Below are 18,600 nucleotides of genomic sequence, written 5' to 3' on the forward strand. Positions count from 1 at the left end.
TTCTGTTCGGCCCGGAATTGTTCCCGAGTGGGGCCTCCCTCCTGCCGCCATTGTGCCAGGTCAGGGATGTCCCGAAGCTGGTCGGCTCCTTCTTCTGTTTGGGTCGAGGGACTGGCGTCTGGGGCGGCCTCCTCTGGGATGAGTGCGGGAGGAGGTTCTGGCCACTCGGGCTCTTCTGGACTGGGGACCGCGCGGGCGGTCATGGACCGGGTCGTGACGCAGACCCATTCGGGGAGGCCGAGCATCCCCAGGTGCTCCCTCCGTTCGACAGCTGCCCAGGGAGAGCTTTCCAGGTCGTTTCCTAGGAGGCAGTCCACGGGGGCATCATCGCGGACAGTTACCTTTAACATCCCCGTTACTCCTCCCCACTCGAAGGGGACGCAGGCCATGTGGCATAGGCTTTCGGAATTGTCTGCTGAGCGGACAGGGCAAAGAATGTTCGGCAGGATTTGGTCTGGAGTGACGAGGTGGCGTCGGACCGCCGTTACACTGGCCCCGGTGTCGCGGAGGGCTTCCGCCCGGCGGCCATTAATGTTGACCCATTGACTGTACTTCTGCGTGTTGGCGGGAAGGGGGGCCCGCGGAATCATGTCTCTCTCCCCTAAGCAGACCAGTGCCATGGCGGCGGGTGCCCATTCCGATGGATCGGTCTCGTACTCTTCTTGGTCTTCCGGGCTTAGTTCTTCCCCTAGGGCGGCCGCTGCAACCTGGCGGGGGGTAGTGTTCGGATTCTTTGGGCAGTTGGGATCACTGGCGTAGTGGCCGGGTCGCTGGCATCTGTGGCACGTAACGTTGGCCCGGAAACCGGCCCGGACGGCAGGGCTTCCTCGGCCAACCGGGGTCGAGGGGTTGCTGGGGGGTGACGAGGGGCCGGGGTCTCTCCCCCGACCCTGGCCTCCTCCTCCTCCTCGGGGGCGATGGGGCCCTAGGTACGGTCTGGATGATTCGCTGGGTGCGTTCCGGCCAACTCGGGTGCTTTCCCACCGGTCGGCTTCGACGGCGAGTTGTCGAGGTTCGGTTAGCTTACTGTCCAAGAGGTGTTGCCGGAGCTCCACGAAGCAGTTGTTCGATAGGTGCTCCCATACGATAAGGTCAAAGAGTTGTTCGTAGGTGGTCACTTTGTTGCCCTTGATCCACCCCTCGAAGGCTCGGCTAAAAAAGTTCACGTACTCCACCCAAGTTGTACCCGGAATCCGTTTGCAGTCGCGGAACCGTTGGCGGTACATCTCAGGTGTGAGCCCGTATCGAGTGAGGAGGGCGGCCTTCATGTGGTCGTAGGAGGTCATCAGATGGTCCAGGAGTTGCAGCAGGGCGTCCCGCCCTTCGTTGACAAATCTCCCCCATAATCCGGCTCCCCAATCGCTTCGGGGAATCCGGTGGGAGGTCATTGCCACCTCATAGGCTTTAAACCACTGCTGTATATCATCGTTCTTGTGGTATTCCCGGATGACATCTTTGGGGATGTGAACCTTGGGCTCGGTCGAGGCAGACGGGGTCGGTCGTTCGGGGAGCCCGAGGTCTCTATTCTGTTTCTGGATCTCCAGTTCTTTGAGATTGCGCTCATGTTCGTACGCTAGTTTCTTTTCCTCTAGCTCTCTCTGTCTTTGCTTTTCTTCTCGCTCTTCCCGGAGCCGTAAGTGTTCCAGGGTTATTTTTTGTTCTGCCAGCTTGAGTTCCCCATCCAAGCGAAGTCGGGCTAGTTCTAATTCGTGGAGTCTGGTTTTTTCTCTTTCTCGGATCTCTTCCAGGGAGAGACCCGCTCTTCTTTCTTCAGTTGGTGCGGGGCTCGTCTCGGTTGTTTGTGTTCGGGGTACGGCCGTACCCGTTTCCGCCCAGGCTTCTAGGGCTCGTTTGAAGTCTTCCTTCGTACTCAGACCCGTGGTTGGGAGACCAAGTTCTATGCAATATTGCTTCAGTTCTCGGTGGTTGTAGTCTCCCAATTTTTCCATCTGGAATTTCTCCGTTGTTCCGCTCTCTGTTGTCATGGTGGTCGTGTGCCGTGGGTCGGGTGACTTTCTGTACGATTATGCGTAGGTTCGGATCCCGTCGCTGGCCACCAATGTTAGACGGGGACCCTGAGGGTCGGCCGGATACTGCGGGAGAGATCCCCGAGGGGGACCGTCTCCGGCGATCGTACAGACAAGTTACCTCCCTCCCCACAAACAGGCACCACACCAGGTCGAGTTCAATACTTTATATAAGGTTCGTAAGGCAAGGATATCAGCGATACAGGATATCTCGGACCCGGGGGTCCTCTCACTTCTAGTCTCTGTAGGGAAAGGGGGTAGCGGGACAGTCTTGGTACCGGATTGGTACAGGTAGTGGTAAGAGGCGAGCTCACAATCCTCGAGCTGGAGAGTCTGTGGGTCGGGCCGCGGCAGCGCCAGGCAGGCCAAGACGATGGTTTCACGAGGCAGAGGCCCGCGGCAGCGCCAGCAGGTCAAGACGATGGTTTCACGAGGCAGAGGGCCGCGGCAGCGCCAGCAGGCCAAGACGATGGTTTCACGAGGCAGAGGGCCGCGGCAGCGCCAGCAGGCCAAGACGATGGTTTCACGAGGCAGAGGGCCGCGGCAGCGCCAGCAGGCCAAGACGATGGTTTCACGAGGCAGAGGGCCGCGGCAGCGCCAGCAGGCCAAGACGATGGTTTCACGAGGCAGAGGGCCGCGGCAGCGCCAGCAGGCCAAGACGATGGTTTCACGAGGCAGAGGGCCGCGGCAGCGCCAGCAGGCCAAGACGATGGTTTCACGAGGCAGAGGGCCGCGGCAGCGCCAGCAGGCCAGTCACGGATGATTTCTTCTCGGGTCTCTCGACTCCAGGATACAACTGCCTTCCTGGTCTGGCACTGCCCCAGTTATAGGTCTGGTCCCCTTTGATGTCCGGACCCTCGCGCCTGGGGGCCGGGAGGTCCGGGATGAGGGAGTCCAGACACCCAGCAGGGGTGTGGAGCCAGCGCCCAGGGCGGCCGGGGGTGATCGACACCTGGCGGAGGAGAGCCGTTGACGATTCCTTCTCCCATTGACTCGCCAAGTGGTCACTCTGCCTCCTGGGGGGAGGTTGGTGCCTTGATGGCGGGGCCGGCCGGGCCCAGGGTTAGGGTCGAGTTGAGGCCACGCGGCCTCGTGCTGCAGTGCCCCAAGATGGCGGCCGGGCCGATGTCGTGGTGTGGATGGTGACCCGGGCCAGCTGGGTCCGGAGCTGGTGTCTTGTAGTGGAGGGATTGCAGGGTACTTCGGGTGGTCGTTGGGGACTCTGGCTGGGGATGCAGGGAGAGCCAGGGTCCCGGTCCCATTGCGGGGAGGGGGGACAGCCCGAACATGCGGCCTGTCCAACAACTTATAACAAAAGTCTAACTTTACTAGTAGTAATTTAACTTTGTGAAAAACAAAAAGTAGGAAAGATAGAATGTTGGTCTAAGTTTACCTTTGTGAACGCCGAAAAGTTGTAAAGTTACACAAAAATGTAAGTTTACTTTTGTGAATCTGGACCATCATTTTTGACATTTTTTTTTCATTTTGAGACTTTTTTTTCCATTTATAAAGTTCCTCATCTATATTTTACTTTTCATTTGCAAACAAGTGAGATATGCTCCCACCGTCTACAAAAAAATGATGCCCCCTTTGTCTTTTCTTTTCTCCCCATTTAGTATTGCTCATATAAAAAGAGAAATCCCATACCCAAATTGTCATGGTGTGCGGACATAATATCGAGTTTTTAATATCGACGGTCAAAAATATCGAGTCAGAAATATCATGAGTCAGAAATATCGACAGCAAGAATATCGTGGTCAAGAATATCGACTTAAGGTAAGTAATATTGATTTGAAAAATATCAAAGTGTTTATTATTGTTTGCAAAAATATTGTTAAAAATATCGTTTTTTTAATTGTTATGTATTTTAGTATATATTTTAAATGTATTTGATGTATTTTTTTGTATTAGAATTGTTTACACTTTTTAATATATTGTTAAATGTTTAGTAGTTATTATTTTTTTTATTTACATTTTGCGTTTTTTTAGTTCCAAAGGGGTTTGTGGGTTTATAGGGGAATAGGGTGGGCAGTAATTTAATTATATGAAATTAATTGATTATTTTTTTATTCATTCATATTTATTTAATTGGGATGTTATAATGGTAAATGTGTAAAGTAATGAATTATTAATTAATTAATAATTGGCTGGTATTTAATGTTAATTAATTAATTGGTAATTAATTATGGTAATTGTGTGATTAATTTTAGGTATGTGTTTTGGGGTTTATAGGGTTAAAGGGAGGGAAGTAATTTTTTTATTGTTAATTATTTGTCAATTGATATTAATTAATTTAACTAAAAATTAATGATGGCAATTGTGTAAATAATTTTAGGTGTGTGTTGTGGTTTTTATAGTGGTAAAGGGCAGGAAGCAATTTGTGTTGAATTAATTACTATATAGTTGTTAATTAATTTTAATTTATTCATATTTAGGGGCTCATTAGGATGGCGGACGGATTGCCCCCGCCAGGCTGGCGGTAGCCACCGCCGGCCTGGCGGGGGCAATCCGCCCGCCATCCTCACCTAAATTCCCCCCGGGGCGGAAAAGGATTAATATGGTGGCAGTGTCTATTAGACACCGCCAGCCATATTACAATGGGCTTGGTTAGATGCCTTTCCGTGGCGGCGATACCGCCATGGAAAGGCATGCGGTCTTCACTCTGGGGGGCCCCTGCGGGCCCCCAGAGTGAAGGAGAGGTGAGGGGTGCACATGGGGGGTACCTGTGGTACCCCCCAGCATTTGCATACACGTAGCAGCAGGCACCATGCGGTGCCTGCCGCTTCGTGTATGCAAATGCATACATGCATTTTTAGCATTGTGGTGGGCGGTGCAGAGAGCACCGCCCGCCACAATGTTAAAAATGAGGGATGCGCCCCCCACTGTGGTGGGCACATGATAATCCCCACCACGGGACCCCCGCCCTTATGGCGGGTGGTCCCAATCCCCGTGAGGATGGCGGGCGGGCAAAGTCCGCCCGCCATCCTAATGACCTCCTTATTTTGAGTAATTATTTTGTGTGTTGTTTTTACTTTTAAAGGGATAAAAGGTGGGATTAAATACATTTTTATTACTTTAAAATTAGTTGTTAATAGTAATAGTTTTTAATTTTAAAATAAGTTTTAGTTGTGTAATTTATTATTTTACTTTAGGTGTGTGTTGTGGGGATTATGGGGTTAAAGTGTAGGTAGTTAATTTATTTTGATTCGTTTTTTTATTAATAATATTTTTTAAATTGATAATTATGTTAATTATGGAAGTAATTTATTTTTAGAAGTGTGTTATTATTTGTGTGGAGTTGTAGGGTAGGAAATAAACTAAATACATTCATGTAATTCATGTTTTTGTTTGTAAATATTTTCTAGTTTAAAATAGTTTTTTAATTTTTTTATATTTTATATAGGATTTGTCGGTATTTGTTATATGTAATTAATATTATAATATGTTTCAATTTTGTTGAATATGTTGGTATTTTAATGTTTAACATATTTATATTTTTTTAATTTGTATAATATTTATTTTATTTTTAAGTATTTGTTTATTTTTTATTTTTTTACTGACTGGAGTGTCAATAGAACATTTTCTCCCTCTGCTATCCAACACTTTCCCTACTGTTGCATTCACTGGAGTGGGAGTAGTCATTTTTACCCCTTCGCTATCCAATTCTTTCCCTTCCGTTGCACTCACTGGAGTGGGAATAGTAATGTTTACCCCTACGCTAGCCAACACTTTCTATACTGTTGCACTCACTGGAGTGGGAATAGTAATTTTTACCTCTAAGCTATCCAACACTTTCCCTACTGTTGCACTTACTGGAGTGGGAATAGTAAATGTTATACCCCGCTATCCAACACTTTCTCTAATGTTGCACTCACTGGAGTGGGAACAGTAATATTTTCTCCTCTGCTATCCAACACTTTCCCTACTGTTGCACTCACTGGGGTGGGAATAGTAATTTTTACACCTCCGCTATCCAACACTTTCCCTACTGATGCACTCACTGGAGTTGGAATAGTAAATTTAATCCCTCTCCTATCCAACACTTACCCTACTATTGCACTCACTGGAGTGGGAATAGTAAATTTTACCCCTCCACTATCCAACACTTTTCCTACTGTTGCACTGACTGGAGTTGAGATAGTAAATGTAATCCCTCCGCTATCCAACACTTTCCCTACTGTTGGACTCACTGGAGTTGGAATAGTAAATGCAATCGCTCTGCTATCCAACACTTACCCTACTGTTACACTTACTGGAGTGGAAATAATAATTCTTACCTCTCCGCTATCCAACACTTTCTCTACTGTTGCACTGAGTGTATTGGGAAATGTAAATTTAAATATTTTTTAATAGCTTCATGTTTTAATTTATTATAGAACCAACGCTAACAGCTGATCTATATTATATTAAATGTATTCCCTGATTGTCCCCTTTTAATCATGGCTGTTTCAAGTACTCAGATCTGCCTTTTTGCAATTGTGATGACACATCGATTAATGATACATTACATGTGGGTATGCTTTGTCCAAAATACAGCAAAGTGCAACATATGTTCAAACGCCCAATCTTATTACCGCTGAATGTTAATCAAGTTAGACCAGCTTTACTTTTCTTACAGTTGTTGAACTTCCCTTCTATCTGCTTCTTTCTTGTACGCTTTCTGATGGGAGTTCTGAAACATGAATGATTAGGGCACTGAAATGTTGTGTTTTTTTTAAATGACCTGGCTTTCATAATTTTAATTACAAAATCGAATAAAGATTGTGAATTTGAATTTGAATTTATATAAAATGTTGTTTTCTTATATTTTAAATTATTGATATATATATATTTAATTTTTATATAATTAAAAATGTTTAAAATACATAAAAAATAAGTTTATTAATTGTTTTAAAGCAGATACAAATAATATACATAAACAATATTATGTTTGTGTGTTTATCTTTTTAAAATTACGTTTAGCTGTAATATTTTGATAAAATGTATATTAATTTATTTTTATTTTCTTAAAATTAATTTCAATTTTAAATATATTTAATACAAATTATTTTATTTTATATATATATATATATATATATATATATATATATATATAAATCGATATTTTGTACATCTGTAATTTTTACATCGATATTTTCTAGTCGATATTTTTGTACTTACCTGTTTAAGTATAGAGAGTCGAAATTTGTGTAGTCTATATTTTTAATTTATATTTTTCACATCGATATTTGTGACATTGATGTTGTGTCAGTGAACCAATTTTCACATGTTCTAAAATCACCAACCATTGCCACTATCACACCTATCCATATCTTCCTACCTCACTTCATGTCCCTTGCAGAAACCAAGTCTTGGCCACACTCCCTCTCAGGTGGCACTTTCAGTGCCTTATGAATGCAAAATGAAATGCCAACTGTATAGTAAAATATGTGACCTGCTCAGCATTCAGTACACCTGTCACACTGATGGATACACACAAAGACTATCACCAGTCAGGAGGGGATTCCTAAATATGGTGGATGCTCCACAGTCAAGGGAGCACTAGACAATATAGAAATACTTTTTATAAGAAAGTGCTTCTAAAAATCAGTGTCAGATAAGTTATTCCAATGGAAGGACTGAGGGCCACATTTATCAAATTTTCACGGCACTCAACGCAGCAAGATAACTTGCTGCTCTGAGTGAAAGGGCCGGAATGCTCCATATTTACCAACATATTATGCATTCCTGCTCTCTGCCTGCGCTGGCGTAAAATATATTGTATAGTGGCAATGCACACACTCTTGTGCCATGGTGCAAAGGTGCCTGCATTGCAGGCAGTAGGTGTTTTGTGCAAGAAGGGATATCTTCCTGCAAAAAAATAAATGCTCTGATGCTGTTTCCTCTTTTTAAAAGCAGCATACTTAGGGGGTCATTACAATGGCGGATAGACTGGAGTCTGCCTGCCATCGAGGTGGGGATCGGGAATGCCCACCATGATTGCGGTGGTCCCGCACTACAAATTAGGATGCGGCTGCCACCATGGCCGTCGCATCTTGTCATTTAACATTGCAGAGGGTGCTGCTAACTGCAGCACATGCCACAATTCCAAAAAAGCAGGTTGTGCATTTCACTGCACTATGTAGCAGGCACCATATGGTGCCTGCCAATTAGTGCTGTGAAATGTAGGGGGTACCATGGACGGATCACTGAAAGAATATCGACGGACAGAATATCGACCATCAAAAATATCGTTGAGAAAATATCGACAGTCAAAATATCGAGTTTCTATCTACAAACAGGTAAGTACAAAAATATTGAGTTAAAAATATCGTTTACAAAAATATAGTTGTTAAAAATATCGTATTTACTAAAAACAGTGTTAAATTAAATTAATATTAATAATTAATTACTAAAATATACTTAAAATTACTTAAATTAACTTATAATAATTAAATAATTAATGAAAGTTAAATAAATATTTTTTTATTTCATATTTATTAAACATATATATATATAGTAATAAAATATAATAAAATAATACCCAAAAACTGAAAACTGCCCCTGAACCCTAAAAATACCCCTTTACCCAAAAACTGAAAACTGACCCTGAACCCTAAAAATACCCCTTTACCCAAAAACTGAAAACTGACCCTGAACCCTAAAAATACCCCTTTATACAAAAACTGAAAACTGACCCTGAACCCTAAAAATACCCCTTTGCCCAAAAACTGAAAACTGACCCTGAACCCTAAAAATACCCCTTTACCCAAAAACCCAAAACTGACCCTGAACCCTAAAAATACCCCTTTACCCAAAAACCCAAAACTGACCCTGAACCCTAAAAATACCCCTTTACCCAAAAACCCAAAACTGACCCTGAACCCTAAAAATAAAAACGATATTACTTCACTTACCTTAAAAACGATATTACTTCACTTACCTTGAAAACGATATTTTGGCTGTCGATATTCTGTCCTGTCGATATTTTCTCCAAACGATATTTTGGAGTCGATATTAAGTCCAAACGATATTTTGGAGTCGATATTATGTCTGTGTACCACCATGGACACCCCTCAGTGCACCCACGCCTCCCACCAACACAAGGGTGGCCCACAACGGGTCCCCTTAATGAATCCCCGCCAGCCTTTCCATGGCGGTTTCGCCACCATTGAAAGGCTGGCTGTAGCCAGCATCCTAATTTGACGGACGGTGCCTGCTAGGCACCGCCACCATTTTTGCCTATTTGGACCATCCACCAGGCAATCGTAATGATTGCCTGTGGCGGTTCCGTGGCAGCCGGTCTTTGGTATGCCACGGTCGCAGTCTGTCGGGTGATCCCGATATATTCCAGGTTCCACGGGAGCGAAGATGAAAGTACACCGAACTTCCAGAAAATAGCAACCAGAATGCAATTTGAAAACACACTCACAGAAGGCTGTACTCTAAAAGTATGGGGGAATATGCCAAGGAGTGTCCACCACTCTCCCCATATGTTGATGGTCGAGATGTTGATAATGGGCTGCCAGGATAAACAGTACTGCAAACAAATAATATGTGTGGTAAACAAAATACTTAAATACACAAAACTCTCTTAAACATTGACGTATGTTCAGCTCGTTTGCTCCACTTACCCCAAGGTAGTTCCCAAAAGGTCTTAAGTCACAGTTCTACAAAGAAGGAGTTCCACAAAGAAGGAACGCAAAAGTAGACAATGTTTTTGGTAGTGAAAAATTCCTACAAAGGGCTGTATAGAGAAGAGTACTCTCATACAGCACTCATACCATGGGTAAAATGTAGTGGGGATGTGAAGTGAATCGTGAGGAGGTGAGATGACCAGCTCCAAGAAAATAATAGGAGCGAAATGACCCCACACTCAGGATGGCTGAATGAGAGACTCCTTTCGGCTCTGAGGGCTGACAGAGTGGAACAGAACAACCTCCAAAGAGAAGGGAAGGAGTAGAGGAGTTCCGACCGGCTCCCGAGAAAAGAATTATGGGAGCGGAGCAGACACATACTCTGGAGGTGTGCCGGCCGGCTCCAGGGGCTGAGATGAAGCGGAACCGCAACACACTCGAAGACGAGAAGGAGGAGCGCCGTCCAGCACCAAGGGCTGTGAAGGAGCGGAACAGCAGCTCACTCGAGGACGGAAAGAGGAGTGCAGTCCAGCTCCTGGGGCTGTGAGTGAGCGGAACAGCAACCAACTCGAGGACAGGTAGGAGGAGTGTCGTCCGGCTTCAGGGGCTGTGAGGAAGCAGAGCAGCAACTCGCTCGAGGACGGGCAGGAGGAGTGCCGTCTGGCTCCAGGGCCTGTGAGAGAGTGGAACAGCAACTCGCTCGAGGACGAGTAAGAGGAGTGCCGTCCGGCTCCATGGGCTGTGAGGGAGCAGAAAAGCAACTCGCTCGAGGACGGGCAGGATAACAAACCAGTAGCGAGAGAAGGGGGATTAGGCAACAAACAAGTCTTCCTCGCAGGGATGCCAGGAAGCTGAATAAGAGGCGTGGTCACGTAAGAACACAGTAAGCCAAGCAACGGCTTACGTTGGAGACGTCCATTAAAAGCATGTAGGGACCGTCTCTAAAGTACTTACTGCGAAGGAGGGGCACAGAGCTGAATACACACCAAGCTTTTCCCTGCTCCTCGACCATCCCTAACACAGTCTGCCTCCCCCCGCCATGGTAATTTGGCGGGGAAAAATAGCGGTCCGATGGCGGAAGGCCCGCCACCACACGGCTGGTGGTGGTGGGCCTTCTGCCATAAAAATGACCCCCTTAGTAAGAGGAAACAATGAGGAGAAATAAAGATATTTCTCCTTGTTGCACCTTCCGTGGGACCCGTACCATTGTGACATTGTCCCAGGTTTACTGGTCTTGGTAAATCTGGGAATGTGCCAAAATCAATGGGTGGATGCGTGGGAACATCCATGCTACACCCATGGAACACTTTCCCAGGGCAGAGTAATGAAAGTCTGGGGCCTGTGTTGCTTTGCATTACTCCAGATTTACCAAGCACTTCAGGGCAGAGCAAGGTGGCTTTGCGTTGTTTGGTAAATTGTGTTGCTTTTATGACACCCTGCATGATGCAACGGCAACACAATCCCTTGACAGGTCTGTCCTCTCTTCCTGGCACCTTCTACTCTCACTAAACGTGTCTTGCAATGAATAAGCTATATGGATATTTGAACTATTCCTTCATAATTATTTATTCTACAATTATTAGGATTCACTCTGAGTGAGCCTTGCTATTGTATTCAGCAAGGATACAACCATGGGCGCTTTCATCCACAGTCAATGCACTCATGTCTGTGCATGATTTAGCCCTGTTGGACCTAACTAAGTTATTTCTGACCTTATTAGATTGGAACCAGTACTCCTGTGGCATAGGATGTGGACCAAAGAGCAGACAAAGTTAAATAGAGACATTATGAAGGATAGTTTGGGTCTGGATGGGGCCTTAAAGAACCCGTGGATTAATTTTATATGTAATTTCATGATGGATCTAGGTCACCCGGAATATTTTACAAATCCCACCACAATGCTAGCCGTGTCAAGAAAAGCCTTGCGAATGGAGGGTTTACAATTATTGGGCTCCTTGAGAATGGCAGGGGAAATGGTGAAACCCAGTGTTATGTATCATCAGTTAGAGCTCATTTGTACACAAATGGATCCCTACCTAATATTCGTACCAGTAGCCTTTGATAGGGTGCTTCTGACAAGGTTGAGATTGGGTAATGTGTTAAAAAGACAATTACTCCAAAATTGTAGGCTTGTTGTCTTTAATCAGGAACAGCATCAACGTCCAGTCAGTACAAGGGCTAAGACAAACTGCTCTGCCTGAGGCTTACATTCTATAATGACCTCACACAAAATGACATCAGTTGATTCCTTAAAGCAAGCTTACATCAAATTATAACACATCCCCTTCCCAATAAAGGTGACATAGCAAAGAAACCTAGAAGAAGAAAAGACTGAGAAGGAGAAGAAAAAGGTGAGAATGAATATAGTAAAGACAGTATAACAGGAGCTTAGGGAGAACTAGATCAAGACATAATATAATCTTCAAATTTGGAAGGTAAACGACGTTGCCTTCTAGATGGTTGGTAAGAACTAAGATCTGAAGAAGTTAAATCAGTACTAGAAGTTCCAGCATGTTGGCCATTAGAAAACGATTCAGTATCATCAACATCATCGTAAGAAGAGTTTTGAAAACTAGAATTTTTCTCTAAACATTTGACTAATCTAGACATACTCCATACACTGCCATTGCTGACTTTTACAACATTTTTCTTGATGGAAATAATAGTGAAAGGACCCATGAAGGTACTTCTCCCTTTAAGCATATATCTGGGATTTTTTATGAGAACTTTATCTCCAATATTCCACTTCCTTCCCTTTACACACATTTTGGAATCATATCTCGTTTTGTATAAACGCTGATATCTTAAAATTTTCTCTCTTTTAGTATTAGCTGATAAAGCCTCTCCATCCATTATTGGCATCCAAACAGGATTCAACTTTGAGATAGCCTTCCTACCTCTCAAAGCCTCAAAAGGCGATGTCAAGGTAACTGCATTGGGTGTTGTCCTATGTGCCCACAAAGTATCTCTCAAGATTTCTTTAAGAGAAACCTTCGTAAGTAAGGCACGCTGAAGGCAAGATTTTACTAAACGATTCATTCTCTCCGCTAGGCCATTGGCCTGAGGAGAATATAATGCAGTCTTCTGATGAGTCACACCACAACTCATCAGAAAATCTCTCATTTCAGTTGAAACAAATTGCACTCCATTGTCTGTCACAAGACATTTAGGTAGGCCCTCAAAAGTGAACACACCTTTGAGAAATTCAATGACAACTTTAGCACTCACGGAAGAAGTGCACTTAGTCACCACCCATTTGGACGTGTAATCCACCAACAAAATAACAAAACGCTCACTTGGTGGTAAAAGATCAAATGGTCCCATAATATCCAGTCCTAACTTAGTCCAGACCATTTCAGGGATTTTTACTGGTGACAAAGGCGCACGATTAGTTGCATAAGATTTGTCATTAGATGCACACAGCATACAATCTTTGACAACATTTTCAATCATATGGTCCATGGTAGGCCACCAGTATCTCTCTCTCACTCTAGCTTTGGTGAGACTCCTCCCAAGATGACCTTCGTGAGCAGTGTTTATAATTTTGTCTCTAAATTCAACTGGGGGAATAACTCTTAAGCCTCTCAGTAAATTGTCTCCCACAAAAGAAATTTCATCCTTGACAGACCAATAAGTTTTCATCTCTTGATCCAAGGATTTGTAATCAGGCCAACCTTGGCTTATCCAGATTTTGAGTTCAGACAAAACTTTATCTTTAGCTACACCTTCCCTCCACTCATCTTGTGTTAGCGCATTTTCAGCTACCCAAAATACACAATCCTCTTTATCAGCATCAGTGTTCTCCTCCAGTGGCAACCGCGACAAGCAGTCGGCAGATTTGTTATTTGACCCAGGAATATATTGTACAATAAAGTTATATTCCTGCAATCCCTCGCTCCAACGTTTAATCCTAGGTGTTAGGTGTTCACTGTGTCTACAAGAAAAAATTTGAACAAGGGGTCTATGGTCAGTCCTTACTAAGAATGGGATTCCCCACAGATAAAACTTAAAATGCTGAACCGCCCAAAACACACTGAGTGCTTCTCTCTCAATGCAGGAATAGTTTACTTCTGCCCTTGAAGCGAAAGCAACAGTATTCTGTTCGCCATTTACTGTTTGAGAAAGCACGGCTCCCAAACCTCTGAGACTAGCATCAGTTGTTAAAATAGTTTTTTTATTCACATCAAAATGTCCCAGAGTGGGCATTTTCCCAATCTCTTCCTTGATCTTGTCAAAAGCTTCTTGGCAATCTTCTGTCCACACAAAATGTACACCTTTTTTAAGCAATAACCTAATAGGTTGAGATACACTAGCAAAACCCTGAACAAACTTAGCATAAAATTCTGCTAATCCTAGAAATGACCTCACTTGGTCTTTATCACTCGGTACTGGGGCTTTCTTAACAGATTCTGCAAGTTCTAGCTTTGGTTGTATCCCTGCACCGGAAATTACATGACCAAGATACGTGACAGTCTCCACTCCAATTCGACATTTGTCTCTCTTTACAGTTAGTCCCTTCTCCTTCAATCTTTCTAAAACTTCACACAATGTCTTGTTATGTTCAATCTCCCCTTTCCCATAAATTAGAATGTCATCTTGAAAAAACATGATGTTACCAATTCCCTCTAAGACCTTCTTCATGACTCTCTGAAAACATGCCGCAGCCGACGCTAACCCAAAAGGCATTCTTTTGAAACAGTATGCACCCAAAGGCGTCACAAATGACGTGAGATGTCTCGATTCTTTGTGCAAAACAATTTGATGATAAGCGGACGACAAGTCCAAAACACTAAATACCCGTGCACCTTTAAGAGTGCTTAGTGACTCTGAAATATTAGGTAACGGTTGTCTGTCAACCCAAATCCATTGATTTAACCCCCTCAAATCCACACACATCCTAATTTTGGCCCCCCCATCCTTAGGGGCCAAAACAATGGGGGCCAACCATTCTGAAGCTTCTATCTCTTCAATCACATCCAATTTTAGTAATCTCTCTAACTCCTGTTTCAATGGGTCCATCATCATGTTAGGAACCTTCCTCACTTTGTAAACACAAGGTATGGCTTTGTTTTTCAGAATGATCTTGTGTTCAAATTCTTTGAGACATCCTAAATTTTCAGAAAAAACTTCAGGAAATTTTCTGAAATACACACCATTTAGATTGTCAGCAATATTGTTATCACTATCACATTCAACTAGCATAACTTGATCTTTTGGGTTCTTTGCAGAGGGATTAAGTGTGATCCCTAAATCACGCTGATGTCTCCAACCTAATAAGTTGTCACCCCTCATAGCTACATAAACTTTACCAAATGTCTTCCTGTCTTTGAATTTAATACAAGCTTCTATGTAACCAAGAACATTAATTCTGCCCTTGGCATAACCGACTGGATTTATGTCAGGTGGAATTAATGTTTCATCCAAGCCAATAACCTCATTCCATTCTTTGTTACCTATTATGGTATAAGGAGACCCTGAGTCAGCCAAAACAACAAACTTAACATTGTTGACCATGATGTCACATTCTGGCATCGTAATTTTATCAGCATCAATCATACCATCTTCTTCCCTAATGCTAGATACAACAATACGAACTGCATCAGTATTCTTCTTATCTGAAGTTTTTGTTGACTTGCAGACTCGAGCATAATGTCCCTTGATGCCACATTTCATACATACAGCATCTCTTGCATAACATTGTGGATAACTTGAAAAATGTGTCATACTCCCACATCTCATGCACTTAGGCTTGAGTGAATCTTTACTACCCCTTTCATCACTGTTTGTTTGAGGCTTGACAAAACTGCGCGTCGTGTCCTTATCATATTTTTTAAATTTATCATTCGCTACAACTTTGCTCACACTCACACGTTGTTCAGGAGAATGTTCATCCTGAACAACGTGTATCTCACTATCTGATTCTTTCTTTTCTTCATGTCCTCTTTTAATCTCTTTCACCCAAGATGAAGTGTTTTCCATTCCCTCAACAATCTTAATAGCTTGATCAAGAGAAGGGTTTTTGGATAAAAGTTTCTCTTGCACACGAGAGCTATTAGTGCAACGTACCAATTGATCTCTGACCAGAGAATCGGATAATTCCTCAAATTCACATGTACGTGCTAGGGTTTTCAAAGAGGCTACATAACTTTTGACGCGTTCAGTTGAACTTTGTGTTCTTGTGAAAAACCTATGTCGTTCTAAAACAATATTAATACGAGGACCAAAATAAGTTTGTAACATCATCATAGACATTTCGTACACATCACAAGGTTCACCTTCCCCACTTCCAATTGTAAGTAAGTCCATGCTATCATAAATGTTGCGTCCCTCAACACCCAAATTGTGTAAGAGTATAGCTTGTTTTCTAACAGCAGAAAACTTTTCACCCCCAATAGCTAAAATATAGGAATCAAAAAGATTTCTCCATCTTTTCCAAGGTAGTATTGGATCACCTTTCTCTGAAAGAAAAGGGGGGGTTGGGACATAGAAGTGGAGCTAGCCATAATGATGATAATAAATAACGTGTAGTTAATAGTGAGTAGTTAGGATCAAAATAATAATTCTTTGTGTTGTTAATTTTGAAAAAAAAAAAACAAAGTCCATAGACTTGATGCACAGTATTTGTAATCTGTAATCTAGGTAAGTCTGTTATCCAGGTAAGTTTGTTATGATGCACAGTATTTGTAATCCAGGTAAATCTGTTATATTCTTAATCCAGGTAAGTCTGTTATGTCAGTAATCCAGTAAACCAGTAAACCAACGAAAAGTAAAAATTAATTAGATAAGGTGTAAGGCTCTTTAAATACCGGGAAATGTTAGCAGATCCGCGATGGCAGTGCTACGATCTGCGATGACAGCTGTTGAAAAACGATGCCAGCAGATCCGCGATGGCAGTGCTACGATCTGGGATGACAGCCGTCGAAAAACGATGCCGGTTAAAAACTGTCAAAGACTTCTTTGTATTATCTTCAATGGGATTCAGGTAAACACAAGATGGCGCTTACGCTGAAGCGCAGGGTCACGTCGCGTTAGGGTCAATCGAAGCGTGATGACGCTTACAGCCTCTGCATACTCTTCACAGCATTCAGTAAACGTTCTATTGAGAACGAACGTGTATGAACAATGCCTGTTTCACGGGACTTCAAGGCCCTCGAGCGTGGAGTCTTCGCCGGAGTTAAAAGATGCGCAGTCAGTTACAGGCATAATACGGAGGAGATACAGAAAAGGTAAAATATTACCTTAAAATGTTGAACACGACGTTGTAGCAAGGGTTTGAATGAAGGCTGTATTAGGAAAGTCAGTCTGATGTTCAGAGCTCCTTGGTAATTCCTACTTGAAAACGGGTGGAAGTCCAAATAAAATCCAATTAAGAAGGCAGGGGAATTGATGCTGTTGTCCACTTGTCCCCAATCAAGTTAGGTAGTTTCCCTCGTCGCCATTGTTAAAAAGACAATTACTCCAAAATTGTAGGCTTGTTGTCTTTAATCAGGAACAGCATCAACGTCCAGTCAGTACAAGGGCTAAGACAAACTGCTCTGCCTGAGGCTTACATTCTATAATGACCTCACACAAAATGACATCAGTTGATTCCTTAAAGCAAGCTTACATCAAATTATAACATAATGTCCACAGATTAATGACAATACCATCTGTGAACGATTGGTCACGTAACCTGTCACTCTGCCCCTGTGACAACACTCAGAGCATTCCACGATTCACTTAATGTTCTTTTGTAAATTTTATGAAGAGTTGAGGAAAGTGTGGATACTTCCACTTTTAAAACGTGAAGGTGTAAGACAATGCTGTCCAGCTTTTATTTGGCTTCAGTTTTTGGAAGATGAACACATTACGTGGAGAGTAACAAAGTATCTAAACAAGGCTATCCTGCAGCGAAAACACATGATATTTGATGCTCTGTAATTCCTGGGCACCTCCCTTGCAGTAAACAGCAGGGTTTTTTTAATTTGTTTTTATGAAACATTTGTATTTGTATATTATTGTATATTTTTAGATCGTATCCTGCATAGTTTCGAATGTGAATTTCTCTGATGTATTTATGCTTTTATGATTGGAACAAAAACAATGGAATAAAGCTTTCCTTGACTTGATTTGACTTGAATAAGCTATATGGATATTTTAACTATTCCTTCATAATTATTGATTCTACAATTATTGGGATTCACTCTCAGTGAGCCTTGCTATTGTATTCAGCGAGGATACAACCATGGGTGCTTTCATCCACAGTCAATGCACTCCTGTCTGTGCATGATTTAGTCCTGCTGGACCTAACCACAATAAGTCACCAACCTAAGACAGACAGGTTGGCAAAATTGGCAAGATAACAATCTCATCATCAATATATACAACAGCAAATTCTCCATTTTGGATGAAATAGAGGGAGTACCCTTTATAGGGAGCCATTTTCAGCACCATTAAATAGAGATTCCCTATATAAGTATTTTGTACTACAGTCATGCCACCTTGATGACTGATGGCCTAAAGGTGAGCAGATGTTATGGTGCTAATAAATCAACCCCGTTTCCCATCTATCGAGGCACAAGGCAAGGATGCCCTTCCTCCCCGTTGCTTTTCGCAATAAATATCGACGTTTTTCTAAACAAATTAAATTTTGCGCAGGATATAACACCTGTGGTGGCGGCAGGTACACACTATAGGGCATTGGCATACGCAGACGATGTGGTGGTTCTAACCACGGATATAGTAAAAGCAATCACAAAGATAGAGGATTTGGCTTCCCAGTTTGGTGCCTTTTCTGGCTATAAATTGAATCTGTCAAAGACACAAATCCTCTATACTGGCCAGAACTCTCCTCTACTTCCAAATATAGTTCCCATAGCGACTTATCTGGGTATTAAGATCGCATCACCAATATCACAGATTCCTGAAATAAATATTTTTCCTATGATAAAAAAGTCTGATGCTTTACTTGAGCGCTT

Source organism: Lissotriton helveticus, chromosome 10, assembly GCF_964261635.1.
Source record: "Lissotriton helveticus chromosome 10, aLisHel1.1, whole genome shotgun sequence".
In the NCBI taxonomy this organism is placed as follows: domain Eukaryota; kingdom Metazoa; phylum Chordata; class Amphibia; order Caudata; family Salamandridae; genus Lissotriton; species Lissotriton helveticus.